The following is a 26,621-nucleotide window of genomic DNA, read 5'->3' on the forward strand; positions in this document are numbered from 1 at the left end:
GACTTCTGTTGATGGTCTTGACTGGCAATTTTGCAGCTGACAGGGATGGCTGTAGCTATGTCCTGTGCAGAGTTTGGGTTTTCCATTAAGAAGAGCAGGTCTAGAGTCATGCAGTAGGTCCTATATCTCTATGGTAGCTTTGGAGCCTCAACTAGTTGTATTGGCCTTGTGGCTTTTGCCATACCTTTGAAATTAAGTTCTCCTGTGAACTGTGCCCATGTGGATTTGACTGATAAACATTTTGAGGGTAATTACTTCAATTTGTATATTCAAAAAGTAGAGAGTCTCTGAGAAGATAATTTATTTTTTATTATTTGAACTACAGTGTTGAACTATAAGTATTGCATATTTTGTTCCCAGTTGACAAATCCCACTCAAAATTTAGGGTGAGATTTCCAGATTGCAAACTGAAAAATACCAGTCTCATTTTTAGATAGCACAATCTAATGGAAATCTTTATTTCCTTATAGGATCAGATTCCACACCACATAAGTAGTCGAGGAGCATAACGGGGAAAGAGATGTTAGCAAAAAAGATATTTAAGTTAATACAATAACAATCAATTACTAAGTTGGTAAACACTTTAGATGCAGAGAGCTAAAAATGTATCTTCTCTTTTTGCACACTTTGAGTTGACTTAACCCGGAGCGACAAGGAAGACGTCTTGCACCAGCTGTTTCTGGTTTGTCCCATTCCGTTCTCCCCCCTTTGTATGTCTGATTCATGGTGTCAATATCGTGGGTCTTGAATGTTGAGAGCATGAGCTGGATTCTTGTCAGAGACTTCATGGCACTTCCACAGAGCGGTATTCTGTGAGTAAGGAAAGATCTATGAAACTCTAGTATGGATTAGGTGTAATCAGTGCAGGTTGGCAACGTTGATCTTAGCAGTTTTGATAATACATTTCTAACCTCACCTAGTTAGCATATGAAACTATAGGCCATTCTCACCCTTGTAGCACCATGGGTCGATGATGCACATGGTTTGTACCCAAGAGTTCTCTGGTCTACACTATGAAAATTTCAAAGGATACTAAACACCAGAGCAGGACCTCAGGCCAATTGTTGACGTACTCCGCGGAAGAACTGCAGTTCTTAGCCTCAGGTAATCATGTTCTAAGCAACAACATTGTAGCTAAACTAGGCGGGGAAAAATACTGAGGAACAATGGAGGGGACAGACATACGATCCCACCCCCAGTACCCCCAGCACCTCACAAAAACACTGCATCCAAAAGCCAGCAAAGGTTGAAGGTGGCAACTCTTGACACACGCTCCCTACACAAACACCACCTTGAAGTCTTTTCACTCCTTCAGGATGGGGATATAGACCTTCTGGCACTCTCAGAAACCTGGTTAGGGGTCATTTCAGTCCCAGACATTATCGCAGCCCTACCAGGAGATTTCGATGTCCTGTGGCAAAACCGTGGAGATAAAACAAGAGGAGGGGGTGTGGCCATCTTCTTTAAGAAGCAGCTTATCGTTACCAAAATTGTGGCAGACAATATCGATAATGCAGACATTCTTGGGGTTAAAATCTCATTCCAAAACTCCTGCCTTCTGCTTCTGGTAGTGTACCGTCCCCCGCGGTCAACCCTTTGCTTCAACAATCTCCTTTCAGAGATTATTTCTGACCCCTGCACACGGTATCAACGGCTGCTTGTGGTCGGGGACTTCAATTACCACTGGGATAAAATACCAAAAGAGCCCCTGACCTGCCAACTCAAGACATTATTGAGCTCGATGGGGCTCCATCAACTGGTCGATGGCCCTACTCACACCAAAGGTCACATCCTTGACCTTATTTGGACCTCACAACCACGGGCTACTCTAATGAACATCAGCCCCTGTGTTTGGTCTGACCACTCATTAATTAGTTGCTGGGTCCCGATAGACAGCCAACTGCCTAAACCACCCCAAGAATGGAAAACAATTGAGTCAGCGACCTTAGTGGACACCCTACTCAGGCTCCCCCCACCCTAAATTTGAAATTGGAAACTTGGACCAGGAAAGCGACACCCTCACGGGTAGTCTGCGTGCAGCCATAGACCTAGTGGCACCAGAGCGAAGGGATAGGGTCAGAGAAAAGGGTAAAGGAGCTACCTGGTTTAATCAGGTGCTGAGGGAAACGAAGCAAAAACTCCGCCAAGCCGAGAGACGGTGGCGTAAAGCCAATGACCCAGCTGAGCTGGAAATTTATAAGACTTTACTCACCTTATACAAAAAATCTATCATGACTACAAAAGCCGAGTACTATGAGACTAGAATCTCCCTCCCAGTAAACAAACAGAAACTGACCTTCAGAATTTTGAAAGAAGTCAGCCAAAAGTCAGAGCGGAAACCGGCAGCTGAGTTTATTGACTGCAATGCCTTCCAATCCTTCTTCCTTCAGAAGGTCAGGGATATTCTCTCTGAGATCGATAACACTCCTGTCAATCAAAACTCCCTACTCCAGCTCCAAGCCCCCCCCCCTTGTCTGCTGCTCACCACTTTTCCCAAACTAGACTCAGCTTCCCCAGCATCCCTGATGATTCGGACTAAATCAAGTTCCTAGGATTTTCCGAAAGGCCCTTCCCGGTTTGGAAAGACAGATCCTCACTATGTTAAACAACTCTCTGGAGACCGGGTACCTGCCATCTAACCTAAAGGAGGCTAGAGTCATCCCCCTACTAAAGAAGTCCGGGGCAGACGCGGCCAATCCTAAAAACTATAGGCCCATCTCCCAGCTACCCTTCCTGGCGAAGATTTTGGAACAGCATGTTCTCAAAACACTTTAATCTTTCCTAGAGGAACACCAGCTACTCCTGGGGTGCCAGGCAGGCTTTAGAGCCCATCACAGTACTGAGCTGGTGATGCTGTCAGTACTTGATGAGCTCAGAGTTATAGCTGACAGTAAAAAACCTAGCGCCCTGATCTTATTAGATTTTTCAGCAGCGTTCGCTGCTGTCAGCCATGCTCAACTGCTGGCCAGTCTCACTGCTTTGGGCATCTGCGGGCTGGCACACCGATGGCTCGAATCCTTCTTATTAGGTCGGTCCCAGAGAATCCAGTTGGGCGAGCTGGTATCGGACAAAGGCATTCTTAGTTGTGGCGTCCCTCAAGGCTCTGCCCTGTCCCCACTTCTCTTTAACATATATCTGCAGCCGCTGGTAGCGGCCTTAGCCAACTTGGATTGTAGAGTTTTTAACTACGCAGATGATACCCAACTCATCCTCCGTATCGACGACTCCTTCCATGCACAGGATCTGGCACAAAACATTCTTAGATTTACAGTGAATTGGATGACAGCAAATTCACTGAAAATCAACCCGGATAAGACAGAAGTTCTTGTAATCCCCACCAAAAGCAACCCCTGGAATGACCACCTTTGGCCCCAAGAGCTGGGTGCCATCCCCCTACCTGTGCCGGTCGAGAAAAGCCTTGGCATAAAAGTTGATTCCGAGCTCTCCATGGCCAACCAGGTCACCTCAGTGGTTGGTACCTGCACAGGCCTGATGCGGCAGTTGCGGAAACTTGTCCCCCTTCTGTCTACCACCTTACTACAGATGATAGTGTCAGCCACCATTATCTCGAGGTTGGACTATAATGCCTTATACATTGGCCTCCCGCAGAAACTTATTAACAGACTACAGGTGGTACTGAACGACGCGGCCAGGCTGATTTTCAGGCTTCCAAGTAGGTCTCATGCCACCCCGCTGCTGTGCAAGTTGCACTGGCTATCCATTAGGCAGAGAGCAAAAGTCAAGGGCCTCTGTATTGCCCATAAAGCAATCTATGGGCAAGCTCCAACCTACATAAAAGAGCGTCTTGAGATCTATGTCCCAGGCCGCACATTGCGGTCCTCCAAGGCCTGTCGCCTATGCCTCCCACGGTATAACACCACATCAAAAGGGGGCAGAGTCTTCTCCTTCCTGGTCCCACAGCTATGGAACCAGTTACCTGAACATCTCCGAAAGGACCCCGCTCTCCTCTTGTTCAGGAAGCAGCTTAAAACGCTCCTGTTCGAAGAGGCCCTGAATACGGTCAGAGCTCCCTTTCTATGCACTGTTTATGACACTGTTTATGACACCGTTTAGTAGCTTCTGACCACTCTCTTCCAAGAGCTAAGAGACCGGCCGGTGATTTGGCGCTATATAAACACCAGTCAACATTAACATGACTGCTATTACACTTCAACCTAAATGAAAACATGACACTTGTGCTCCTAGCTACACACTGGCTGACAATAGAACACCGCTCTCCCTTAAAGCACTTTGTATCACCAACAGCGCCATCTAAGGGAAATGCCTTTTAAATCTACAAGTGAAATAACAATCATGCTACAAAGAAGAGGATCCTGCGCTCAAGACTGACAGCAGTACTCATCATTCCTTCCCTAAGAAAAAGATCATTTAGGAAACAGCATTGAAAGGTGTCAAAACTTTAGAACTTATTGCTGGCCATAATACAAAATGTACAAGATTGGGGCCAGAAGAAGCAATCTTACCAGGAAAACCCGCAGTTTAAGCCCACAAGACATGCGTATAATATTAAGCAACCATCATTAAACCCACTAATCACTGCCACTCTGTACCAAAGAAGACTGGCCCTCAATGCACAAATAAATCAGCTACATACAGGTGGCATTTTGGAAGACTTTAACGCAGTCCGTCCCTGCAGGTCCCGCGCCATCATTTAGGGACACCCTAAAGCATTACAAATTACTTTAGAAAAACTGCTCACATAATGAATAACTGAAAAGCATACCTTCCAAGAGGACCTCTGTCCTCTTCCTCCTACTCAGACCCAAGCATTACAGAGAATTGTTGTATCTAGCAAAGGAGGTGGATTGAAAGTTCAGAGAACAAGCTGGCTCAGCACACAACTATTATCATGTACAATTTTAAAAGTTTACAGTAGACCCCAGAAATCATTGAGCATTAGCACTTCGTCTTTCAAAATGAGTCAAATACGCCATCGGTTACTAGAGACATATTCTTCTTTTATTCAAGAGTCTTGTATTAAAAACACAACACAGAATTCATAGCCGACGCGGCGCGTTTCGTCCTAACGGGACTTCATCAAGGCTCTTATGTGTTTATACAATCCACATAAACGTTTCCACACTAAATTTAATGACAAATAGAGGTACTTGTATGAGGAAAATCTTAGTATTTGGGGAAAATGTTCAGACGACTACTGTGTGTCGTGGGTACTGAAGTATATAAGAATGAGATGAGTGAAGTGTAACTCCGCAGCGCGGCCTGAAGTCTTGATTCTCTCTTGATATTAAGATTTTCCTCCTACAAGTATCTATATTTGTCATTAAATTTGGTATGAAAACGCTTATGTGGATTGTATAAACACATTAGAGCCTTGAAGAAGTCCCGTTGGGACGAAACGCGCCGCTTCGGCTATGAATTCTGTGTTGTGTTTTAATACAAGAATCTTGAACAAAAGAATAAAAGAAGAATATGTCTCTAGTAACCCGATGGCTTATTTGACTCATTTAGAAGATGCTGTGCTAATGCTCAATGATTTCCGTGGACTACTGTAAACTTTTAAAATTGTACATGATAATAGTTGTGTGCTGAGCCAGCTTGTTCTCTGTGCTTTTGGGTTTCCCAATTAATGGGGATGTAGGAAGATCACGTTCCCGGCTTCTTGCACCACATTTTCGCTCTTACTACTATAAACTAAGACTGACTGGCGCAGGCTTCTAGTGCCTTGACCTCCTTTTTTTTTTCATGTATTAAAAGTTGTTGGTAGTCATCATGAGCACAAACAATAAAGGACTTAAAATGTAACTTATATCAGCCAGCTAACAGAATCAGAGCACGCCCCATCTCTCGCTCATCCTTCTTCCATCACACAATCATACTGCTAAGCAAGACATAACACGAACAACACTCTGCTCACTCATGCACTACACCAAAGTACCTCCCAGAGAGGCCCAGAGCAAGTACAACACCCTCCCAATCAAGCACTCCAGCACAGTATAGTGTGATATACATCTTACAATGCACTTTGGCACATTGTAATAGGGAATGAAGCACTACACAATTGTAATTTAAACACAAAAACGTTGTTTTAAAGTTGGTCCCAAACTCTCTTCACCTACATATTGCATTGCCTCTGTACATTAATTTTCCATTCATCCCAGTCCTCGGATTACCCACCACCCCAACCTGCAAAACATGCAGTCATCCAACGTATTTCCTCTATCATAATTCTTTTGATGACTGCTGAACTAGTACACATGTAACTATTTCCATTTATTTAGGTGGGAAAACAACTCTCCTCTTCTTCTAAATCATTTTTGACCAAACACTTATCACATCCTGTTAAACTTTTCTGTAGCAGAGTAGAATGGAAATAATTGTCATAGGGTGTTTAAACATTTTACACTTTTTGCACTACTGTAAACATTTACAGAAGTTAGCATGAGGCGTTTCAGCAAAACTACACACTTTTACTGCTAATTTCCAATAATAACTGTGGTATATTCTGTAGACTTTTGGTGACAGGTGGTTTACTAAAACTACTGGCAGAAACAATGTTTCCCTTGGTTATTCCCCAGAACTCCAGGAACATGTTAAAATATGGAGAACAGTGGCTGCTCGTAATGCTAGAAATTGAGTTACCATTTTCAATTTATTTCACTCAGAGTTCTTCTACATTGGGTTCTTCAGGGAACCATAAACCCATTTACAGGCTGAGAAATGCCATAGAAAATGTGTGCGACTGCCCACGCACATTTGCGTTTGTAAATGTTCCATGCATTTGTGATGGACGTCCCTTTTTCCAACTCTTAAATTTAGCACTGGTGAAAAATGTATATTTTTATGGATTATGAGGAACTAAAGTACCAAGTAAGCAGTCTCCGATTTGCAAAACGAGAATATTTTTACCATTCGATTGATGTAATCAGTTACCGCACAAAAACTGACATTTGCTAGGATGTGCAAAATCCTGCCTCTTGCATATTAAGGAGTCAGGATTATCTTTGCAAAGCCTAACGTGACTGCGAATGCAGCAATGGTGGCCCGTGAGAAACAGTAGCCCTCCATTCCTGCACTGGAATTCACAAAATGAAGATACTGCCACCCATGTCAACAGTTTGTGTGCTGTAAAGATTTGACAGCCGTTATGAGACGTTCTCGACAGAGAATACTTAACTCCTGTGAGATAATCAAAGGGCTTTGGATTTAAAAAAAGAAAATAGTCTTCTTGTGGCTAGAAGTGGAATAAAAGGTTGAAATGTTTCTGCTCTGCAACCTGTTCATGAAAGTTTTGTCCTTAACGACTGTAGAGAACAGCTTGCTAATTTGACGCTTGACAAAGCATAAATAAGTAATGTTTAATTTGTTAATTCCACCCACAATAACTATGGAGAACGTAATAAAAGAATAACATGGTGGTAGAACAATTGGAGAAAGGTTCAACGCGTATAAATGTACCATTTCTCAGAACTTGATTTGTGGGCATGTCCTCTGTGTTGTACACACTATTTTTTAGGTCTCGCCTGGCGTTAGCAGCGCGCATGCGCTGCTCTCTCCATGCAAGAGCTACTTGGAATCGATACGATTCCAGAAGCTCGCTTTCTGCTCCGCCCGTGCTTTGCATTGGTGCGCGTCATTTTGAGTTACCAATTATGCAAAACCGGGTGTTATGATTGTCCAGGAGGCTTTTTAGTCCCTCCTGGTTAACACCCTGTCCACTTTTGGCCCCACCCACCGGGATGGGATCTTTTACTTGCGGCGGGAGACAGTGTCTCTTAATTAGCCGCTAAGCAGTTTTTCTTTTCTTTGTGAGACTCTCTCACTGCAGGCACGACGTGCTTTTTTTTTTTATTAACGGAGCATTGCGCTTTAATGCGCTTTCATTCATTCATTCATGAACCTTTATTTCGGCTATTGCGGCCGTAAAAGTACATACATATGCACAACCACTTAAAATTAATATCAAGAAAGAATACGATGTCGTTTTCAATTTTAAATGCAGTACTGGGCTGTACAGAGCCCTCATTGCTGTGCGTGCGCTACGTGAACGGATATTTGTTTGTTGTGTAGTGTGCAGTACTGAGCTGTACAGATCCCTCATTGCTGTGCGTGCGCTACATGAACGGATATAATAGGCTCTTGCTCTGCAAGGTCTGCTGGCTGTTTGTTTAGCAAATTCATACAGCGCAAACTGATCTCAAGAGTAGTAGAGACCTTTACAAGACACCCAGTTACATTACACAAGAGTACATTCACACAGGAACACATTGCCTTTTAGAAGGCACGGGAGATTAACTAATTTGCCCAGAATCACACATTGATCAGCCAACGCCGTGACTCGAACTACACCAGCTTCCGCATGCGATCATCATGCGTGATTAATCAATTAATCTCCCCATGGTCCCCCTGTTTACTAAAAACGGGGTGCTAAGGAACATTCACATGCGCTATAAGAAGGGACCACCCTGTTAAATCTGTTTCATGTTCTATCTACTCGCTGTTTTTTGTATTTAATATTCGGCCTCTTTCTGCTCTCCCATGTTCCCCCTTCGAGATCCTCCTCTCCATCCGCATTCTGCCAGCACCCTCCTACCCAATAGTCGTCCACCACCACTACCATGTCCACCACGTCCACCACCACCACGTCCACCACCACATCCACCACGTTCACCACCACGTCCACCACCACCACGTCCACCACCACCACCACCACCACAATGTCCACTACCACCACGTCCACCATTACCACCACGTCCACCACCACCAAATCCACCACCATGACCACCATGTCCACCACCATGACCACCACGTCCACCACCACATCCACCACCACCACCACCACGTCCAGCACCACCACCACCACGTCCAGCACCACCACATCCACCACCACCACAATGTCCACCACCACCACGTCCACCATTACCACCACGTCCACCACCACCAAATCCACCACCACCACCATGACCACCATGTCCACCACCACCACCATGACCACCACGTCCACAACCACATCCACCACCACCACCATGTCCACCGCCAACACCACCACCACCCGTCCACCACCACATCCACCAGGTCCACCACCACCACCACGTCCACCAGGTCCACCACCACGTCCACCACGTCCACCACCACCACGTCCACCACCACCACCACATTTACCACGTCCACCACAATGTCCACCACCACGTGTACCACCATGTCCACCACCACCACCACCAACACGTCCACCACAACCACGTCCACCACAACCACCACCAACACATCCACCACCACTACTACGTCCACCACCACCACAACGTCCACCACCACCACCACGTCCACCACCACCACCACCACTTCCACCACCACCACCCGTGACAGGTAAAGTGTCACTGGAGGGCAGGGTTAATAGGAGTGTCAACGCCGGCTGTACATGGTACATTTAAGGATGTATTGGGTGCGAGAAGACGGGAATAGGGGCTAGAAGTATTACACCAGACCCAAGATACATTTTGAAGAGGCGCAATGTTACAGGGGCTCCTGTAAAAGCACTCGCAGCATCTCTACCTCACAGTGGCATACCTGCACGACCCACTCACTCAAAACAAGAATTGGCATAGCCAATAGGTCTTGCCTTTGGGACCTTATAAGTAGTAGAGACCTTTACAAGACACCCAGTTACATTACACAAGAGTACATTTACACAGGAACACATTGCCTTTTAGAAGGCATGGGAGATTAACTAATTTGCCCAGAATCACACATTGATAAGCCAACGCCGTGACTCGAACTACACCAGCTTCCGCATGCGATCATCATGCGTGATTAATCAATTAATCTCCCCATGGTCCCCCTGTTTACTAAAAACGGGGTGCTAAGGAACATTCACATGCGCTATAAGAAGGGACCACCCTGTTAAATCTGTTTCATGTTCTATCTACTCGCTGTTTTTTGTATTTAATATTCGGCCTCTTTCTGCTCTCCCATGTTCCCCCTTCGAGATCCTCCTCTCCATCCGCATTCTGCAAGCACCCTCCTACCCAATAGTCGTCCACCACCACTACCATGTCCAACACGTCCACCACCACCACGTCCACCACCACATCCACCACGTCCACCACCACCACGTTCACCACCACCACCACGTCCACCACCACCACGTCCACCACCACCACCTCCACCACCACCACAATGTCCACCACCACCACGTCCACCATTACCACCACGTCCACCACCACCAAATCCACCACCACCACCATGACCACCATGTCCACCACCATGACCACCACGTCCACCACCACATCCACCACCACCACCACATCCAGCACCACCACCACGTCCAGCACCACCACCACCACATCCAGCACCACCACGTCCACCACAATGTCCACCATTACCACCACGTCCACCACCACCAAACCCACCACCACCACCATGACCACCATGTCCACCACCATGACCACCACGTCCACCACCACATCCACCACCACCACCACGTCCACCGCCAACACCACCACCACCACCACGTCCACCACCACCCGTCCACCACCACCACCACATCCACCAGGTCCACCACCACCACCACATCCACCAGGTCCACCACCACGTCCACCACCAGCACCACCACCACGTCCACCACTAGCACCACCACCACGTCCACCACCACATTTACCACATCCACCACAATGTCCACCACCACGTGTACCACCATGCCCACCACCACCAACACGTCCACCACAACCACGTCCACCACAACCACGTCCACCACAGCCACCAACACATCCACCACCACCATCACGTCCACCACCACTACCACTTCCACCACCACCGCCACCACAAAGTCCACCACCACCACCACGTCCACCACCACCACCACCACCCGTGACAGGTAAAGTGTCACTGGAGGGCAGGGTTAATAGGAGTGTCAACGCCGGCTGTACATGGTACATTTAAGGATGTATTGGGTGCGAGAAGACGGGAATAGGGGCTAGAAGTATTACACCAGACCCAAGATACATTTTGAAGAGGCGCAATGTTACAGGGGCTCCTGTAAAAGCACTCGCAGCATCTCTACCTCACAGTGGCATACCTGCACGAGCCACTCACTCAAAACAAGAATTGGCATAGCCAATAGGTCTTGCCTTTGGGACCTTATAAGTGTTTAGCCATGCAACACTTGATGTTGTTGCACCAAGGATATTGTGCTTGATAACTAAACACTTATAAGGTCCCAAAGGCGAGACCTATTGGCTATGCCAATGCTTGTTAAAAGACGACGCTGACACTTCTGAACAGGCCTGATACACTTGTATTAACCCACTGCTGCCCCTCAGGCAGGGGGAAAGTGGCATTCTTCCATGAAAGTCAATTCACTAAAATGCCAGGGGTAGCGGAAGCAACATTACATGCCCTTTGACCTTCACGTTCACTCACACATGCTTACACAAACACACATTTACATTCTCACTCCCACATAAACACACACTCACGGGCAAGCACACACACAACATTCATTTAAAAGCATATTTTACTTACCTCCGCTGCAATGGAGGGTCATATTTCAGCTAATTGTACTCCATTCTTTATTACACTAATAGCAAATAATATATTATTATTCAGTATTCGTTTAATCAAAAATGGACGGAAAATAAGGAGGCTCAAAAACTTCCATGAGGAGGAGGTGTCACTGTTTTCTTGGCACCGATTTTGAGAACCCAGAGGCCAGGGGCCACAAAGGCAGTGCTAGGGGTTGCAAAGAGTAAGCCAGTGGTCACAGCTGCGGCCCCTGGCGACCCCTAAATGACGTCCATGCATTTTTCATGTCAATCCATTGCTGAGCTATTTCATTAAACAATCAGATTGCTATCGAGAGACAAACACATAGATGCTCTTTTGGACATACAGTTATTTGAACTTAAATGTAGCTGTGCATAAAATCAACATACCATTGTGGCACAAGGGTGTGCAGGGGTGCAGCTGCCATTGCTGCAGCGGATGCAGGGGCACCGGGTCCCAAAACCTGAGGAGTCCATGGAATCCTGATTACTGCTTCATTTTTTTTACCCTACAGCAGTAAAAGGGTCACTTTTTCCCTTGCTTGCAGCAGGATTGCTGTGCTACTGAGTGTGCACACGTGGGTGTTTTTGTTCTCTCCTACTTCCTCTTTCAACCTCTAACCTGTTGAGTAATCGTCGACTCTGAACATGTAGGGGGGGTGTATTTTTGTTATTACTTCTCTCTACAGAGAGGATGCAAGTAGACGGAGTAAATAAAAGGGGAAAGGCCTTTTCCATCTAGTTCTGCAAGTCATCGGGGGGGGGGGGGGGAGATAGGGGCGGGGAGGTGCGATACGAGTACGTACACAACAACCTCGAGCCACACACTCTACCAGCCAAAACCGGATGCAGGGAGGCAGAGGGAGCCTCGCGCTGCGCCAGTGCCCTCGACGCGACAGTAGAGCCCGTCTGGCAAGAATGCGCTGCTTGTTCCAGACAAGTGAACCGGTCATGACAAGACACGAGCTGGGGGAGACCCACGAATAACATTACATGAGCAGAAGAGGAGACACTAAACCTATAAACAAGAGGAAATCAGTTTGGACATCCTTTCAGCAGGCACACACCGAGAGTCAGGGCTTCATGAGCAAGGAGGTCAATCGAATATCAAGACCCAAGCTATGCACAGGTGAGTGTAAACACAACCCCAGTGTCTTGCACCCCAATACTAATATCTATTGTACAGACGAGTTGCAGTGTTTGTTGTAGAGACGGCTATCTGAGAACAAGGAATTAATACCCTGAAGCGAGTTTTAAGTTGCATGTTGGAGAAAGGACTATTGACACTGAGGTGCAAGTGCGGAGTGATATAGCTGCGGTGACTTCCTTTAGGTATTTTAAAAATCGCTGGTTGCCATCTTATGATAAATTTGAAGTGCTGAATGAATGTGAAAGGGGTATGATTGCGATGGAACGAGGGTCTCTACATAGTGAGGGGGAAAGGGCAGCATACTTAAATTCCTGAGGAAAACACCCCATTCTAGTGTACCCACATTTTGTAATTAAGGCTCCCAGTTTTCCATCTTTACATATAAATACAAACAGAGAAGCATCTATTTATCTGTCTATATTTATTGTTAAATGTGGAAAAAAAGGAAAAATATTTCTTCCTTCGAGTCATTCTCAATGTGGTCAATGAGGACTGCCAGACAGACAGGTGTGTGTGTGGGGGGGGAGGAGGGTCCAAAAAGGATCCACACTTATGTCAAATTAAAAAAAATATATATTATTTCGGTTCGGCGGTGCAGTAGACGTCATTACTGATGTTATCAATTATGTCATTTAACATGTCATGAGTGATGTAATATGTGAGGTCATAAACAAGGCTTGGGGGCACACGCTATAGACAGTTCACTAAACTATATCTAGCAATTTTCACAGGTTTTAGGTTTGTAAGCGTTAGTTCCTATCTCATTTCAACTACTAACTAGGTCACTTGAGTCATACATACAATAGACCCGATTCAGGCGGGAGACGCATGAATTTTGAAGCCCAAAAATAGCTTCATTTTGGCTGTCTCCTGTCTGAAATTGCCTCTATTTCAATTGAAGTCGATGGAGGATATACATTCTCCCGATTTTCTTTTTCAAATCGCCCACTTTCCGCTTCTAAAATGTTGAAATGTATGCTTTAGCCTTTGTTTTTTTCAGCAAAGTTTCAGAATATTTTTTTCTTTTAAGTTAATATCTTATACAACCACACACACCTCTGTTTTAAAGGGGCCTACACTGAGCTGGTAGGGCCCTGAATTGGTAAAGAAGAATGAAAGAAAGTAGAGGCTGCCACTGAGGCACTTTGTTTTCCTCAATAGTGTACAAATCATTTCTGTCCTTCCTAGTTTTCGGAATATGTTCCTGCATCTTAGCACTTCTGAGCAAAATAATTAAAAACATGTTGGAATATTAAATATCACACTTTGAAATGAAACTTTGCATTTACTGGAGCCCCAAATAGCTTCTTATGTGCCTGGGCATTATTTCAAGGATTAAGCGGTCTCAATCCACCCCGCCCAGAAATCTTCTCAAGGAAAGTCATTCTTGGTTGTGTCAAAATGGGAATATGTAGCCCTGGGCCACTCAGGGACTCATCTAAATAATGTGCACACCCAAAGAGGGCCTGGAGGAGATTTAAGGACCTGCGTGGGCACGCTGCCCACTTATCAACAACTATTCACAACGAGCCCATGGGTCCAGACTGTGTGGCTGACAGGAAGGTGGATTTAAGAAAACCAAGCGCAACGTAGGGGATATCTCTTTACAGGACGGTTCCCCCCACACACCGTCGTTGTCATGCTTCATTATAGGGGTGCCTCCTCGCGTCAAGACCTAGTCCTAACGCGGGATACAACGCCCTCTCTACAAGGGAGGAGCTCAGGGATGTTTTAAGTGGGCAACTGGGTTATACTAAAACCTTATGTGAGCTAGGTGTATGAAGAAATCATGAAAAAGTGTGCAGCGCTGGAATGGGGTGATAGTGAGTTTAAAACTGCCTGCTATAAACCATGCTATTGCAGTATTGTTTTATCATACTGCTAACGCTGTACGTATTATACTTCGCATTCTGTCTTACGATTGTAGCAGTTCATATCTCTTGCACGAGAAATAAGACAGTTCAATAAACCCTTTTTATTGAAACGCCCGTCTATCTCTTTCTGTGTAACTCTGTAGAAACGAAGCATGCACGATTGACTGAGTGAAACTATTATCTATTATTTCCACGAGATTGTTATTATGCGGTTGTCAGAAACTAATTCCTTTTTGTTTATTCGAGAATTTTCTAGTGACCTCTGAGTTAGCTGGCACACAAAAGTAATTAAGTTTAATGTACTCGATAGAGACATACTGACCTCAGTCCTATGTCAAAACTATAGTGTATGTTATTCCAATGCGCAGAGCCTATCAGGAATATAGGAACTACACTACAATAGTGTGCCACCAATAAAGTGACAATGCAAAACATGACTGCAGGTCTGCCGACCTGGCTGTCCTGGTTTAAACTGCAAATTCAACCTGTCAAAATAACCCCCCCCCCCACCTTTTTGACAGGCGTCTACTCTTCTTTTAAATATTAATAAGTCACCCTTAAGTAGGTCTTAAATGCTCACAAGGCAGGGTGCATGATATCGGAAAGTAGGACATGTGAAAGTTCAGCTGTTTCATGGGAAAACATTGGTATGCACTATTAAAGTTAATAAAGTTATCTCAGCCTAGGAACCAGAAACAAAATTAAATTCTTAGACTTTTAAAAATAGTTAATTCAAATCCAATCAATTGTTAAAGTCAGATTTGTAACATATTTTACAAAAGGTACTTTTAAAACATCACCATTTCCCAGTCTAAAGCATCAAGAAGCACATATGCATGAACTTCTAACTGTCATCCAGGAGCTGAATAGCTCCTTGATGAAGTGTGAATTGGGAAGGTGTCCTGTATCTCTTACAGAATTACCATCTGTCAGTTTCCAGCAACTTAATTATCTTCAAAGGGGCTTGCCTGTCACAGGCAGATCTAGCTCATTCCTGAGCCAGCCCCTTCAATTGTCCTTCTAGCGAGGCAGGCACAAATCCCAGTGGGAGAGAAGCTGCCCCCAGAACCGGTTTTGAGTGACCACAGGGGAGGGTTTGCTCATTTCCCTGGCCACACCTCTAGGGTAGGCACAGGGGCTCTGCACAGAGGAAGAAAGGCTCTGCCATCTTGGTTTCAAGTAGAAAGGGGCACTGTGGGATTGTTTACAGTAGGGCACACGTCTGCTGCAAAAGTGGGTAAGGTTATCACCGGGAACTTTTTCCCAATTGGTTGGGAAGGGGCCAGTAGTCACCCCCACCAACAAGGTAGTGCCAGCCATAAATATGAACCCCCTGGGCACCCTCTTCAGAACACTACTGGCCCTGTGGAAGACAGAAGAAGGACTGCACAAGTTAAAACAAATTAATATACAGACAACCTTTTGCTGTTTAATATCTAGGTTGCCTTGAAAGCTGTAACCCAATGCCGGAATGCGCTTTGCAGGACATCTTTTTGGGTTTACAAGTTCATGAAAGATGTCAGCCTCCTCCCATACACCTACGTCTGATTCTCAGTTTGAAAAGATGCTCACACAATGTATAATGCAAGCAGCCTCCAACCGGAGGAATTGGTCACAGTGAATTTAGGTAGGGAAGATGTGGTCGTTGGCATATTGAGTGTTCGGGGTTCCACTGTTTTTTCACTGCCAGAATGTAATGTCCAGGCTGCTGGAGCACTGATCCTAAGCCCCAGTGTACTGTTCTCTACACCAAAGGCATCTTCCGACAAGTACACAGCTTAGAGATGGAACAACTTGACATTTAGGATAGTCACCTCCAGGGATGGTTTTTCTGAGGTGACTGCTTTTTCTTTTTCAGGAAGGATGATTCTATTTTGCAACCAGTTGCAGATTGCATGGGGTTCGTATGGCCATTTAAGCACCTCCTAGTTCCAGCTGCTAGTGTTCCAGTCAGCATAAATTAGATTTTCCATTGGTGGTTCCTCCCTTCAGTTGTTAAAGAACTTTACAATTAAAAGTAAGGCAGTGAGTGGGATTTTTAAGACCCTCCCTCATGAAAGGAGCAGCTACTGCCACAAGAGTGATGCTTCGAGTTGGTGGCTTCAGGGAGGGTACGCCTTGGAGGGAACTCTTTATTTTGGATGACCTGCTGTAGGCTAAGTGCCTTCTAACAAGACTGGGTTTAGCAACATCAAATTTACAACTGCAGGGTGTTTTGCAGCATTGACTCTGGTTGATTTGTAAGGAGGAAGAGGGGTACGTTGAAAGAGGGTTTTTATGTAAGTGAGCATTTTACTTACATTTAAAAATCAATATCTTAAAAAGTACTTACTTGATCCCGAAGTTCTTGGGTGTTGAAATTTATATAAAATATGTATTATTTTTCTAAATTGATCTTGAGTGAGGGTCTCATTTATTGCCTCTGTGGGTACAACAAATGTTTAGCCCTACTCTCTGATAAGCCAAACCTGCTCACCCACACTACCACAAAAGAGAGCAATTAGATTTGTTACTTGTGCCTCTGTAAACCAATAAGGGTTGCCTGGACTCTCTGCACAGTGTACCTCATTTTGGTACACTATATAGAGAGCCAGCTTCCTACAAAGCACCTTTGAGTCGATCTGGTCTTCTTTCATTCACAAACAAATTACCAAAGCTCAGGGAAGAGCCAGATAAGTGGTACACAGAGATGGTAGGACTTGTAACCATTTTGAAGGTACTTTTGGCAGATTTGAAAACTTTGCTTGTGGTGATGCGATTGTGGTTCTCAAGGATCAATGGATGGAACTAAAGTGGTTGCGAATTGGCCAATAGAAGAACCAACAAGAGTTGCCCAACATAATAGTCCATCTTCGGAAGTGATGGGGAAATACAGAGCAGTAATAGAGCATTTGAAACCGAAGGTTCTGCAGAGAGAGGAGAATTGGTCTAAAATAATGTTATTGTTATTTTAATTTTGTAAGGCGCACAACTACCCTAGGGTTTCCCAGTGCCACCTGAAAAGAGCCAAAAGAGAAGAAAAGGAATCTACATGTTAAATAGCCAAGTTTTTATTCCCCATCGGAAAATTTCATAAGAGGGTTCACTTCGGAGTCCTGCCGGAAGGGAGTTCCATAAAGAAGGACCCAGGTGGGAAAAAGAGCAATCACCCATACGCACTAGGAATAATAAACTTAGCCTGAGTGGCTGATCGGAGTGCACGGGAAGGAACATAGGGGTGAACAAGAGTCATCAGGTAGGGAGGTTCCTTCCCAGATTTTATCTTAAACATAAGACTCAAAGTCTTAAACTTAATGCGGCACTCAATCCTGAGCCAATAGAGGTCTCAAAGTGATACAGAGATAGAAGCAGTTTTGGGGATCTTACACAGCAGCCTCGCCGCATCATTCTGTACTAACTGCAGCTTGCGTAACACTTCCTTAGAGGCACCCAAATACAAAATGTTACTGTAGTCCAGCCTAGAGGTGATGAGCGCCTGGACCACAGTACGTTGGGCGGAGGAGGCAACATCCAAGAGATTTTTTTTAGCCATCAAAGGATTGTAAAGCAGGTAGAGGCTACTCTCACTGCTTGCTGCTGCATGGACAATTGGTCGTCAATTAAGACGCCCAAATTTTGGACTTGATGTTTAGGTTGAGGCACTGGACCCATTTCAGTGGGCCAGTGCCGTGGCCCCCCACACATCTTTATTTTTGTCCACAATTAGCACTTCAGTTTTCTCCCCGTTGAGTTTTAACAGGTTGGTATGCATCCAGCCTGCAATATTCCTCAAACCGGCCTGAAGTAGAGAGGGTTTAAACGCCCCATCAGCAGAGAGGGAGAAGACAATCTGGGTGTCATCGGTGTATGAAAAAAGAGACAACCCAGCTTCCTCTGTAATCAGCGCCATAGGCCTAACATAGATGTTAAATAATAGAGGGCTAAGAATAGAGCCTTGAGGAACCCCATACGGTGAATTGTGAGTCTCGGAGCACGCTATTGGCGAAAAACCTGAAACCTGCGATTCGTCAAGAAGTCAGCAAGCCATTTGAGTGCTCTATCGGTCATCCCCAGTGATTGCAAGGCCTGCACGGTATGCGAAACGGTGTCAAAAGAGGCACTTAAATCTACATGTATAAGTGCCACAGTGTCGCCCGCGTCTACTTGCTGACGTACCATATCTGTAACCCCAAGCAAAGCGGTTTCGGTCGAAAAACCCGCTCTGAAGCCTGATTGGGAACCATGAAGGAAAGTTCGGGAATTCCCAATAGATGACAATTGAAAATTGACATGCTTTTCCAAAATGTTGGAAAACTCAGGAAGAAGGGAAATGGGCCTAAAATTAGATAATTGAGTGGGGTCAGCAGATGCCTTCTTTAATAATGGGAGAACCATCGCATGTTTCCAGATAGATGGAACAATAGCCTCTTTTAAAGATGCATTAAGCAGCTCCATGATCAGCATCAGGGAGGGTTGTGCAAATTTCTGCAGAACAGTGACAGGAATGGGATCTCTAGGGGAGCCAGATTTAAGGCTCCCAAAAATCTGCAGGAATGAATTAATTTCTAAGGGTGCCCAGAAGTCAAGTTTGTCAGTATGCTCAACAGACAAGAGCCCAACATTAGCAAAAAGAAGGGAATTCCCAGATTGCTGTGAGGCATTATTCGGTGTAAGATTCCTGGAATGAGCCATAGGTTTTTTCAACTTTACTCAAAAAGAATATAGCAAGGTCCTCACATTGTAAAGCACTCAGATCCGGAGAAGCAGGTAAGCAATCAGCTCCAGACAGATTTTTTACAAGCTTGAATAGTTGCTTGGAATTATTCTGTGCTCTGGACACAGCTAATGTCACATAATCTGTGCGGGCGCTCTTGCAAAGTGTATGGTAATCCCTTAAAGCTTTTTTATAGGTAAGTTTTACCTCTGGGGCATATCTCTTCCTCCAATGTCTCTCCAATATTTTGCATTTGCTTTTTTCTGTTTTTAACTTATCTGTAAACCAGGGAGCAGGTGGGCGGTGATTGTTTGCCTTAATGGTGGATAAAGGGAGACAGACCTCAACAGAATTAGAGATCCAACTTTGAACGGCCGCCACATCGTCTGCAAATGAGAGGCCGACTATAGGGGCAGTTTTGGATAGCATATTATTGAACACATCAATGTTCAAATTCCCCTATTTCCTAGATTTAGCTGAAAGACCAGAGACCATAGGGGACGGATCAAGTAAGTCATCTGAGATTAAGAAGCCAACTAGGAAGTGATCGGACTACAAAACAGGCAAAGCTGGGGAGCAACACATAGTATGCATATTAGAGAAGATGGGGTCAAGTAGATGGCCAGCCCCATGGGTAGGCCCGAGTTACAAAGTAGCAAATTCACCGCAGCAAAGTCAGAGATAAGTGCAGTACTGGTTACACAGGAACTCTCTTTGAAATGAAGATTTAAATCGCCCAATATAGTAAAATTGGTAGCATCTACGAGATATGGTATAACTTGATCCGTAAAAGACGCGACCCAGGCCGCTGCAGGCCCAGGTGGCCGATAAGAGTAAAATTCCCAAAAAGGTGAATTGGGGGGTTAAAATAAGCCTGAAAAGGGCGGCCTCACAACCCTGGAACGGTAAAGCATCAAATTTGCAAATAAAATAATTTTTAAAAATAATGGCTATACCTCCTCCAATTTTAATTCCCCTATCACGTCTAACAATAGCATAATTTGGGGGGCACAGCAATTGCTTTGTCGGGACCAGAGCTACCATGAAACGAAGTTTTGGTAAGGAAAATGGCACCTGGTTTCTCATTAATCAAGAGATCCAGAATATCTAGCTTATGCTTTGCAAGTGTGCGACAATTTATCTAGAAAAAGGAGTGCTTTCCCACCACTCTCTTGCGGTGGATGACGGAAGGATTGTACTGAGGTTTGTCAGTTACTGAACAGTGACCATTACTAGGCTTAAGTGCAAACACGCAGCAGGGGCAAAGTGAGGCCATGATTTCAAAATTAAATAGTAGACAATCGGGGTACGACACGGTCTTAAGCTCCTTTAACAGGGAGGGAGAATAGCTATAAGTACTCCTCTCGATTGGTCCAGCGGTCCTGGCCCCTGGTCCCGATTGGGCGCAGACGGGCTTGCCTTAGGCGCGCCCGCTGCGTGTGGCCCGTGGCCATTAAATACTGAAATGGCAGGGCGTCAAAAAGACTAGAGCGCTAACCGCCCCTACGCGTGGCCCAAAAATGGCTGCGATGCGCAGTGAAAAACGTTTAAGAATATAAAAAAGAGTTTAACACACTCCAGAACTGCACATAAACAATACAATATTAAGAATCAGTACAATTCTAAATATCAGTGCAAATGTCCCCCCCCCTTCCCTACAACACATAGAAATATATAATTATCTGACAAAAGAGTAGAGAGTGCAAATTAGCAGAGTTACCTTTCAGGCGCTGCGCGTCCATCGCGTGGCCATTATATACTGAAATGGCAGGGCGGCAAAAAGACTAGAGCGCTAACCGCCCCTACGCGTGGCTCAAAAGTGAGCAGCGTAAGACCCAAAGGAGTCAAAGCATGCCTATTATGAGAGGCTAATGCAGATACATAGACAATACAGTGAAGATCAAGATCCAGCTCCTGAAAGTCTTAGTGGATTAGTTTCAGTGTTTGTGCTTGGTTTACACCCAGAACATAGTTCTCAGATACAGCAGAATGTGATGTGTTGGCAGACAAATTCTCTGAATGAAATATTGAAGTATGCAAAATACTGTAATGATACTTATGATGCACAACAAAGGAAAAGTAAGGAAAAGTACATGCTGACACAGCGCTGGCTCAGAGGATTCAGCAGAGCAGTTCTTCCATGTCACTCTGGTTTTGATTTTGTTTCTAGTATGAATGTAGGTGTGCAAGGAGCTGGCGTTCAAGGAGGTGTTGTCTAAGCACCAACAGGGAATATTGTTCTTCAAGGATGCAAAGGTTTTATTGACAAGTCAAATGTGAAAGTGGACATATGTGCCCTGAAAAGGAGCATACCATGCCATTATTGTAACACGATAGGACATTTGAAACAAGAGTGTAGACTGAATCCTAACCGAGTACTGAATGATGCTCAGATGAATCCTCAATTTCAGAACATGAATGTGACGCCTCAGAAAAGGGCTATGCAGTCAACAACCCCAGCGCAGTTGACTCCTGGCCAAAATAAGTAGAATCAGAGGATATATAACACAAAAATGCCACAAGCCCTAATGGTGCAGGAAAATGTGCAAAGTAAAGGATTTCATTTTAACAAAATCCTAGATTCCAGCAGATCCCTGACTCTTGTGATTGTCACGAGTGCCTTCCTGGAGCTCAAAGACAAACTCAGTAGCACACCAGCCCTAGGAATGCCATACTATGAGAAGGATTTTTTTTCCCACTCTGTCATGAACGTGTAGGGTGCACACTGACTGTGTTAGTAGAGACCCACGGAGAAGTGAAACAGCCAGCAACCTACTTATCAGCCACAATGGATTTGGTGGCTGTGGCATCCGGTTGCCTGAAATTGGTTGTAGCAGTCTGTGTCAGAATCCAACAGAGTGAAGGAATAGCGATGGGTTCTGGCCTCATGTGATGGTCCTAATTCAGTTGATATTTTGCTAACACATACTCAATCAAACTCAGCGTATGACAAACAGCTGTATAACAAAATATGAACAAGTAATCTTGGTAGCTGAACACATTCCGTCAGAAAATGCAATGTTCAAAATCCTGCAACACCTGGATGTACCACTCGAAATGGCCTATTAGACATTATTTGTGGATGGGTTTTGTTTGATGGACTGTTACGGAACACAGAGCAGTGAAAACAGTTTGCTCCATATCTGGTATCGTGGAAGCATCCTATTTGAGCAATGTATCCTCAGCTCAAAGAGCTGAACTGATCGTTCTAAAGAGAGCCTGTTCCATGGGCAATAATTTGAGTGCTACAATCTTCATTGTCTGCAAGTTTGATTTTGGCGTGGTCCATGACTTGGGCAATCACAAAAGGGTTTTATGACATCCTCTGGCTCCCCCATCTGCAATGGAATGCATATTCTAAATCGTCTTGTAGCACTGCAGTTACCTAGAGAGATTTCTATTCTGAAATGTGATGCACACACGAGCTATGACAACATGGTCACATCGCACGTAACAGACACGCATAAAAGGTGGAAAAATATTGAGTTCTTGAGTTCAGCTCATTCAATTTGGAAGGACCATGTAAAACTGACAGTTCCCCATAGCCAATATTTTGTTGACAACACTTCAGACATTCATGAGCTTAAAGAATACCAACATGAAGAGAAGGATGCATAAAAGATGCAAATGAGACCTGGGTTTCAAATGATGGTAGGCCTGTCTTACCAAATTCCATGTTGTCCACAATTACTCGACACTTCATTGGCCCTACTCACGTTGGATGGGATAATTTGCTTGTTTCAAAAGTACTGGTTTAACACCCATTTTAGGTCCACGGCAAAACATTTGTGTCAAAGATGTAGCAGTTACACGCTGGCAAGAAAACAGTGACCGTAAACAAGTAGGAAAGTCAGATGGCCCATTCAATAACATGGAGTTACACTTTGTTGAAATGCCGGTTTGTAATGGATTGAGGTATATCTTAGTGGAAGTGTGACCAAATGCTGACGTTAAGCTGTGTAGCCATACAAATCGACCAGAAAGGTATTAGTAGCTGGAGACTGGAAGCATTATGAGTCACTCAGCAAGTCAACAGTATGTTGAAACCCAAGATAGCGAAGGAGTGTGCCCCCACCTCACTAAGATGGCCCAATACGCTCCCACTTGTTCTGATGAGCCTCAGAAGCACCTCAAGTAAAAGACCAGGACTCCCCCGCCCATGGAGTGCCGATGGGGAGAGCAATGGGAATCATGAGAATCCCTTCTGTCCCTACAGCTGCACTTGTGAATATCACACATGCCAATGTTCTTGAGTATTACAGGGGTCTAGCTGATGAGGTGCAGTCTATCTTTAATTAGGTGGACTTAGTGATGCCACCTGCGGGGTAAAAGCTGTGTCATGCTCTCAACCCTAGGTTTTGGTGAGAAAAAGCATTGCAAGACTTGCCTGGACCCTCATTGGAGGGGGCTGCATCAAGTGATCCTTGTGACCAACCAACACTGCTGTGAAATGTGCTGGATTGCCACAGTGGATTTATACATCGCTCACAAAGAGGATGAGGCGAGTTGATGAAGAATTGGTGACAACAGTCAATGATTCATCAAATAGAACTATTTGCCAGTGCGAGGATTCAGGCGAAGAAGCACAAGATGGGTCTTTAAAGAATTAATATCAGCATACCCAGTCAGAACAAGACTAGCGGTACAGGGCCAAGCTCCATGTGAAGTCACTTCAGAGTCTCATTATCAGCGAAGGAACCTGAGACAAGGGTTACCGCTCCGTATCTCCTAAACCCCAGGCAAGTCTTGGTCTGCCATGAGGGGTGAAAATTATCAAATCAGAAACAGTACTTGACCCATGTCAACTGAAGTAAGGATACCAGCAGTGGTAGGAGACAGTTGTAAGCACTTCAAGTAAAAGTGTATAGTGAAGAAAGATGGCCAAAGGAAGCAAGAAAAAGGAAAAGAACACAGAAGAAAGAACAAAGACCGGATATAATCGAAGTGGAATTAGAGCAGATATAACAAAATGACAGTGATAGCTAACAGCTGAACGTCAAAAGACCAAAGAGACTAAAAGTGCCTAACAGACAGTATGCAGCTCCTAATTGCTCATATCTAGTTGATGTCCCACAATCAGAACAATCAGATACGGAAGCTGTTGATTTCACAGATTAGCCATTCATTTTTTAAAGAACCTATGTGAGCATAAACTGATTAAAAGCTGACACAATAATTCCTGAATAACTTACTAATGAATTATTGGACTGATATTTGAATTGAAGTTTTTGGCTCATTTCATAGTTAGAGTCTGTTTTGTTTGTACCCTAGGTATCGAGTTGCAGATACTAGATTTCCCTTCTTAAAATAAATTAAATACATAAACTGTGCTGCTTTATCGATTTTGCACCACACAATTAGTGGTTAGATTTTGTACTCACCTCAAAATATAATTAAACAGACCTTGATGACTGAAAGAAATTATCCAAATAACAAAATGCTGCATAGAGATAGTTCTGTTGGTGATTTTAGGAAGGATGTACATTTTAGTTTTTTCAAAAGAATATTCAAATATGGAGTGTAAGTATCTGTTATATATGCACCTTCTTACCTGCTTCAGTTACTGAGGACTTGACGAATAAGCAACTCCCACTCATCTCTTCTCTGTCATGTAGTGTGTTTCTAAATGTGTTCTATTGACAGGATTCCCTCAAACACATTTTTGTGGATTATAATGTTTATTTGAAGAGAGTACCTATTGTGAGAACTCAGATTTCCTTTATAGAAATACACATTTTGGGGACTTTGTCAAAATATGTAACGCTGTTGCAGAATTTAAACAAACATTCAGATTAAATAAGATTGAAAAGGAGTTTATGAAGGAGTTTAATGAAAGTAGGTAAAAAATGAGCAAATATTGGGAGGAGGCCGAGAGATTGATATAGAAAAAAAAGAGGAAGAAAGACTCAGAAATATAAAGATACATCAGAGACTCAGGGCCCGATTTACATCTCGTCGGTCGGGCTACTCCTTCAAAATAGCAACAGATATCCTGTCTGTCGAAATATAAATCCCATAGGATATAATGGGATTTATATTTCGTCAGATGGGATATCCGTCACCGTTGTGTTTCGGTGGACTCGTTTTTGGGTGTGAGACATGAGACGTGGGCAAGCCGTGTGGCGCATGGGCATGGCTAAAGCTGTGCCGGGTGTGAGCTGGTGAGAGAGCAGGCTCGGCAATAATCGGGGACTACTGATTAAGGAGGTGGCGGAAAGCAGTGGTGGATGGCAGGAAGTAGGCAGCTGAAGCTGGCGGACAACAGGAACCCTGCTCTTCTTCCGTGATGGTACGCTCATACTGACGCCGCGTCCTCTAGAGTGATTCCACTCCACCGCGCCCACCGCTCGGGTCCCGAAATCAGCTCTCACCTGCCCGCCCGCATTACATCAGCACTATTCAGGTGGCAAGGCACACAGTAAGACTAGGCTCATGGGGCCTACCCGACGTGAACAGAAGCAGCCAGCTTTAGGTCGGTGCAGCTTTTTTGCGTAGGGCAGCAGCCCCAGAATTTCCCTCCCCTCTCACAGCCTCATTCTGCTGCTACAATGCTCAGTCAAATATTAGTAGCAGGACTATCTTCCTCTCACTAGGTACCACTAGTGTTGCTGAAGTGAAATAATAGTAGAACAACATCAGAAGCTACTGCTACAGAACCCTGACTGCCGGCAGCGGCCATACGGGGGTGCGGCACTGAGTCGGGACTCATTTTTCCTTCTAAGTTTTCTACCACAAGCTGCCAGTGTGCTAGTTAACTGACTAGCTTTTGAGAGGTCCAAAACATAAGACTGATTGTGTGTTCATGCCCCCCATCTACCTTTCTTCAAGAGGGGGCGTGGCGGCACTTGAAACATATCTTAATATAGAGCAGCAAGTCAAGACCAAGCCAGAGGCAGGTATAAATATAATAGATCTGACGTGTGCTAAGAAGAGGGACAACAGCAAAGGAAAGCACAAACCCTTCTCCACCTCCCTGGATGACAGGCAGATCCAAAGTTCTCTGAGGCCAAAATAGGAGGCCCTTATCCACCTGACAGAAACCAACTTACTATCCAACTATTGGCTGCCAGATAAAAGACCCTAGGACTCGAACCTTCGAACTTAAGTAGATAGAGTTTCCAGTCTATGAGATCAGGAAAGACCAGGGATGAACCAGCACTGACGGTAAAAAAAGATGAAGTCAGGTAAAGCAATAAGGGGAAATGGTACACTGGCTAAGGCAAAGAACGCGAAAGAAGCAAAACGCAAAGTGAAATCAAACCCACAAATAAACGAAGGCCCCTTAATAGATCTTTCCAAATCAAGCAGAAACAATTGGAAAACAAGGAACAAATGGGAATCGCCTTGATACTAAACATGCAGCCTGCCCAAATCAGCCCAAACATTTT

General features: G+C 44.7%; 1 protein-coding gene and 1 long non-coding RNA gene across 2 annotated transcripts in view; one reads left to right on the top strand and one right to left on the bottom strand.

Annotated features, from left to right (window-relative positions):
* Nucleotides 1-299: 299 nt before the first annotated feature.
* LOC146831561 (uncharacterized) lies at nucleotides 300-12,084 on the bottom strand. Its single transcript, XR_014961312.1, has 2 exons — nucleotides 11,907-12,084; nucleotides 300-810 (listed from the first exon to the last, which is right to left on the bottom strand). It is a non-coding gene; the product is annotated as an uncharacterized LOC146831561 (long non-coding RNA).
* Nucleotides 12,085-12,318: 234 nt separating this feature from the next.
* The window catches only part of SOCS6 (suppressor of cytokine signaling 6), a 151,143-nt gene continuing 136,840 nt past the window's right edge, over nucleotides 12,319-26,621 (top strand). Inside the window, exon 1 of the mRNA XM_085605906.1 lies at nucleotides 12,319-12,645. The gene's annotated coding sequence lies outside the window, so the exon portion shown is untranslated. The remainder of the gene's footprint in view (nucleotides 12,646-26,621) is intronic.

This window comes from Triturus cristatus, chromosome 5_1 (assembly GCF_964204655.1).
Source record: "Triturus cristatus chromosome 5_1, aTriCri1.1, whole genome shotgun sequence".
In the NCBI taxonomy this organism is placed as follows: domain Eukaryota; kingdom Metazoa; phylum Chordata; class Amphibia; order Caudata; family Salamandridae; genus Triturus; species Triturus cristatus.